We start from the raw sequence: 6,377 nt of genomic DNA on the forward strand, positions 1-6,377 counted from the left end.
CTAAAACTAGTCTTGCCTGGTTTTTCTAGGACCTTGGAGGTCCCTGAGATTTCCCCAGCCACCGCGTGTATGTGTGTGTGTGTGGTGGGGACGGGGGGTTCAGGGTGATTCTTACATACTTTTTTTTTTTTGGCCTTTATTTTTATTTTATCCCACTCGACTGATTTATTTTGCACAGAGTGAATATAAAGTAAGTCGTCTCCTCCCCTCCATTGTATGCACATAGCCTCAGCATCCTGTTCAGAATATTTTCCTCCAACATCATGATGCCTACTCACACTGTGCATTGCAAACCAGTGGTATTTCTACCAAACTAAGACAGCAGGTTTTGGAATTGGAATGGAAAGGGCTACTTTGTCCCAGAAGTACAGTCCTGGTACAAAAAAGCAGACTCACTTTTGGTAAAACAATACAGTGTGGCATAATCTTAGCCAAGAAAGATTTTATTAATGTGCCATCATTTTAGCCTACAGTTTGATGAGCACAGAAAAGAAAGTAGACAAGATCATTTTTAAAACCTAGACCAGTAACAGTTTCTCCCAGCATTGAGCATCTTGCTTTCTGCAAGTTTGATCTGGTAGGTTGAGCATGAGGGCAATAAATCAGTTGACCTGAGAAAAATGTCTCTAATTCCCATCCGTTGTTATATTGTGGGCAAGGATAGTGTGAGGGAGAATGATGGCATCTTTAGAATTAGAGGACAGGTATATTTCCTTGACACTGTTGTTAACAGTTAATTGAGTAGCATCACTGCAAAGATGTCGTATCAGCACCTCCAGGCCTGGCACATCAGACACTGAGGGGCTGCTTTGGGCAGCTCATGAGGAAAAAGGGAGGGATGATGAAGGAGTTGCTGTGGGACTGGCCCTGGCACTGCTTACCTTCCTCAGGTACTTATCGCTCCTGGCAGAAAGGTGCCATCTGAAATATGTTTCCTCCTTTTTTATTCTCCTTAGTCTCTGATACCATGATGCTACTTGAGCTTACTGCACAGTGCCCAAGGGAATTGAGGGTCAAAAAGCATGTCTTTCTACATGCTTAATTTTCAAAAGAGTATAGATGAAAAGGAGTACTCTTTTTAAAAAAATTTATTTGAGCGTGTATTTACAGAAAAATCACAATGATAGTTTGTATATACTCCTCACCCAGTTTCCCCTATTAGCATATTACTGTGGTATGTTTTTATAACTAAGAAACATTAATAACATTATCAACTAGACACTTTTTTTCCCCCAAATTTCACTAGTTTTTCCCTATTGTGCGTTTCTACTTCATGATCATGTTTGGACTCAGAAAAGGATACCCTAAAGTGAAGGCCTTGGAAGCTACGTTTCCTCTGTCAGTTATGAACAGGTAACTCCCTAGGCAGTGAAGCAAGTGACACCTTGAGAAATGGCCACAAGGCCTAAAACTACAGAACTGCCACATTACAAAAAAATGTGGTACTTTAACAGTGGCAATTAAACAAGAGTCAGTTGCCAAGGAAGACTCCCAAGGCCCAAAATGATAGTGATTAAGGGAAAGGGTACAACATAGTAATACCATTAAAGTCAATATTTACATCACAGCCAAAGGCTTCCCCATAGCAAGGGGTCTGGGTAAGGACCATGCACGAACTCCATTTTTCCTTGTGCAAGTGTTGTATGGACATAATTTCACTATCACATAAGGAATCAACATGTGCACAAAACGCAACAGAAACCCCAAAATGGATTATTTGCTGGTGTCTCTTACACCCTGCTGGACACATAGGCATATTCTTGCTAGGCAAGAAGCCCCAACAGCAGAGGACTCTGAAGGTTCCAGTGAGACCAGGCATAAATCATCAGTCTCACTGTTAATGGTAAACACTGCTGACGCACTGTTAAAACCTGCCCGAAAACATCCTGGACTCATGGATGAAAAGCAGCACTATTAATCAGTATGTTTTATTCCTTGACCAATGACCAGTGATACGCAAACACTTTAGCTCACACTAATTCCAGGTCTGCTGGGCTTGCCTTTTACAGCAGTCCACTCCACCCCCATAATTTCTGGTCAGAGCCTTTTACAACAAAACAGTCACTCTTAGTTTGACAGAATCATTTGGCTTTCAACAGCATATAATCAATAGGCAATCAAAATGCACATACGGATTTGAAAGAACTGTAATCACCCCTGAGGGGTTGTGAATTCAAAGCATCCTGTTTACTTCCTGTTGTAATGCCAACAGGAAGTGCCACATATTTTATACATTTTTTTCTCACTGATCGTCAGCTATCTGTATCGTATGATACACGTCAATTGAGATTTATACTTCTATTAGTATACATTTATACTAATTGAATTCTCTGTGAAATGAGAACCATATGAGACAGCCACATTAGTATTGTTTCACATAGTCATTCCCTGAGCTCCAATCTGTTTATTGATTAGAAGGACATAGATCAATAGTGGAAGTATATTTATTAGATTGGTCATTTTACAGCTTCTTCATTTTTCTGAAGTGGAGAAAGTTTTGGCAGTCTTTTGCCCCAGGGGGCATCTGAGTCAAAGCTAAGAGAGCATATTATTTTGTGAACTTCTCTCAGGACATCAAAATTATCCTTGATTTTTCCCTTTTGTAACACACACTTACTGGCTCTCTTAACTCAGCCTGATACACTTTTCTCTCATTTATCATTAATTTTAAAACAAACCTTTCCTCCTGAAGTCAGTAACTCATTTGGCTATAGTGACAGTAGCAAGATGAGACATGCCAGGACTTCCTCACTGGTCCATTCGCACACATATGGGGATGGATTGGATAAGTACAGAGAAAGAATGGCTATTCCACCCAATAGGCATCACAACATTTGCATAGGCAGTCCCGACCTGCTGAGATGCAGAGAGGATCATCCACCCCATTAATCTCTTTGGAATTCTTGTCATTAGTCAAAGTAATAGGCATACTGTGTGGTTTTGTAATATTACCAGACACTTGGACCTTAATTTTAGCCCCATTATAGGGACTTCCAGATCCAGCACTGGAAACAACAAAATTGTTGTGAAGTAGAGAAGAGTTGTATATAAATTCCCTTTTATTTTCTACCTTCTTCAATGCCACCACAAAAACACACCCATTCATCCAACCAAGACCCGTCCTTAGTCCTCTCATGGTGAGTTGAAACACACCATACTGGAGATTCATAGATCAGCTCTCGGCTCTCCAATCCTTTGTCAGATCTCATATTTTTAAGCAAATATTTTAATTACTCATTTCAATCATTTATCAAACCATTACTTTGAGGTTAATATGTAATACAATATTTCTTTCCACAGCATTGCACTGCATGGGCAGTCAAGTGAGTAACTTTATCTGAAGAAATGTAACAAACAGGATAAACTGATACAGAATATTTTGTGCTGGTCCTTTGATAATATTAGAAGCATTCAGTCATTGAGTACTTGAAGCTAACCCCAGAAAATGTATCAAGTTCTGTCAATATCCGATTAACCTCATTCAGAACAATCAGTACCCATTTAACTATACCAAGAATAAGCAATACTTAACAGTTAGTTACTAGAACTTCCAATGAAAATTTAAGTGTTACTCTTGCAGGAGTTGCCTTGTATGCAATAAGCCATTTTTCTCTTACTTCTTTCAAAATTTTCTCTATATAGCATTCAACATTTTCACTATGATGCGTCTTGGCATGAAGCATTTTGTGTGTGTCCTACTTGGGGTTTGTTGAATTTTGTAGACGTTTAATGCTTATTCTCAAATTTGGGAAGTTTTCAGATATTATATCTTTAAATACATTTTCCTGCTTTTTGCTTTCTCTCTCTTGTCCTTCTGGTAGTTTTTTAATGCAAATATTGGTGTGTTTAATGGTGTCCCACCTTCTTCTGAGGTCCTCTTCATTTCTGTTTATTGGATTGCATACTTTCTATCCACTTATCTTTTTTTTTTTTTTTTTTTGCAACAGAGTCTCGTTCTTTCACCCAGGCTGGACTGCAGTGGCATGATCTCGGCTCACTGCAACCTCTACTTCCCAGGTTCACACCATTCTCCTGCCTCAGCCTCCCAAGTAGCTGGGACTACAGGTGCCCACCACCACGCCTGGCTAATTTTTTTTGTATGTTTAGTAGAGACAGGGTTTCACTGTGTTAGCCAGGATGGTCTCAATCTCCTGACCTCATGATCCACCCACCTTAGCCTCCCAAAGTGCTGGGATTACAGGTGTGAGCCACCGCACCCAGCCTTTCTGATTCTTCTGCCAGTTCAAATCTACTTTGATTCAGTTAATGTATATTTCAACTCAAAAATCTTTGATTCTTTTTATAATTTCTCTTTATTGATATCCTCTTTTCATAAGCCATTGTCATCATATCTTTCTCTGCCTCTTTAAACATGGTTACTTTTAGTTCTCTGAACATTTTTAAATTTTTAATTTTTGTGGGCACCTAGTAGGTGTGTATATTTATGGGGTGCGTGAGATGTTTTGATATAGGCAGGCAATGTGAAATAAGCACATCATGGAGAATGAGGTATCTGTCCTCTCAAGCATTTATCCTTTGAGTTACAAACAACCCAGTTACACTCTTTAACCCAGTTTGCATTTAGGAAAAAAGAAAGTTGCAGCTCACTGCCAGTGCAGTATTCTTGGGGCAAATAGGAAATGGGGCATTTTAAAATATGCTTTTATTATTGACTGTACTTACCCCGTTGTGCTATCAAATAGTAGGTCTTATTTATTCTTTCTAACTATTTTTTTTGTACTCCTTAACCATTCCCACGCCTCCCCGCAACCTCCCACTACCCTTCTCAGCCTCTGGTAACCATTAGTTCTCTGAACAAAATTTAAAACTGCTTTGAAGTCTTTGTCTGCCAAATCCCACATCTGGGCCTTCTCATAGGCAGTTTATATTACCTGCTTCTTTTTTCCTACCTATAGTAATACTTTTCTATTTTCTTGCATGTCTTATAATTTTTTTGTTGAAAATTGGGTATTTTAAATAATACATTTTAGCAACTCTGGATACTGATTCCCCTGACCATGGGGCTTCGTTATTTTGTTGTTTGCTTGGTTATTGAGTGACTTGGATGGACTATTTTGGGGAAATCTATTCCCCAACAGTATCAAGCCTCTAATGTCACTCCTCAGAGAGCACAGCTTTGGGCACAGGCACAGTCACCTTGAGATGACAGTAGTTTTGGCAGAACTCATATACGACGTCTCTTTTCCTGTTCTCTCTGTTAAGCCGTCTGCCTCTGTTGGTCATACCCAGCTGTTAATGTTCACTAATCTCCAGCTGATTTCTTTCTTGTGCATGACAGTATCCTGGGCCATAAATTCCCCATAGTTTAATCCAATTAAATTTGGGTTCCTTTTCAGGGGTAGATTTTGAAGCCAGTCTTTCAAGTTTGTTCTGACCCCAGGATGAGTCTTTGTGGCTGGCTTTTTCCCTGGTCTTCCTAAGGAGGGGCCTATAGTTTGGCTTATTGTCATGGAGCTGCAAGCTTCCTCTTCATTACTTACAAATAAAATCTCTATTGTTTTCAAGAATTCCCTTAGAGTGGAACTCCCCCTAACTCTGTTTTAAATGAAGTCAGAACCTTTGGGAAGAGCATCAGAGCTCTCTGTTTTTATAACCTCTCCCCCCAGGAAAAAAATCTCTTCACCACTTCTCTAGAGGTGGGGCTGGAGACAGTGGCCCATTTTTCTCAAAGTGACACTGCTGTTTTTGTGGGTGGAAGGTGCTGGTGAGGGCAGTGGTCTCTGAACTTATCAGCTTACCTCTCTGGTCTGGAATCTTTCCCTCTGAGCCAACTGGGGTGAAGGTACCAAGGTCTCAGCATTCCCACCATGCCATGCATGAAATGGAGCCTTTGAGTGGGGGATAGAGGAGCCTCTGAGTGGGGGATAGAAGGAAGCTCCTGACTTCTTGGCTGCATTCACCTGGAATTCAGCCTCTGTGCTAAGGAGTTGGGAGAATAAGCTATGCTGGTGGCATTAGCCTGCAAAGGAGCTATCATAGCTCTTGACGGAAAGCTGAGGATAGAGAGAACTCCATCTTCTTGGCCATACCTATCCAGAGTAGAGATTGTGTTACACTGAGCAGTGGAGAGGGAGTAGAGAGAGGGAGTAGGTCTGGGCCCAAGTCTCCAACTCTCACTATTCTTACTGAGAATTTTATGAAGAAATTTTTCTTCACTTTCTTATCCTTTAAGATGATTTTCAGAGACTTTAAAAGGATGTTATTTTTAAGATAATTTAAACCAGTTATGGTTGTTTCACTGGAGAATATTTAAATAAAAATATTCAGATACCAAAATTCAAAATGTGTGATATCCAGTGAAAAATTACCAAGAATACAAAGGACAAAAATGTGACCCATAATGAGGATAAAATCAA

The sequence above is a fragment of the Macaca fascicularis genome, chromosome 15 (assembly GCF_037993035.2).
Source record: "Macaca fascicularis isolate 582-1 chromosome 15, T2T-MFA8v1.1".
Classification (NCBI taxonomy): Eukaryota; Metazoa; Chordata; class Mammalia; order Primates; family Cercopithecidae; genus Macaca; species Macaca fascicularis.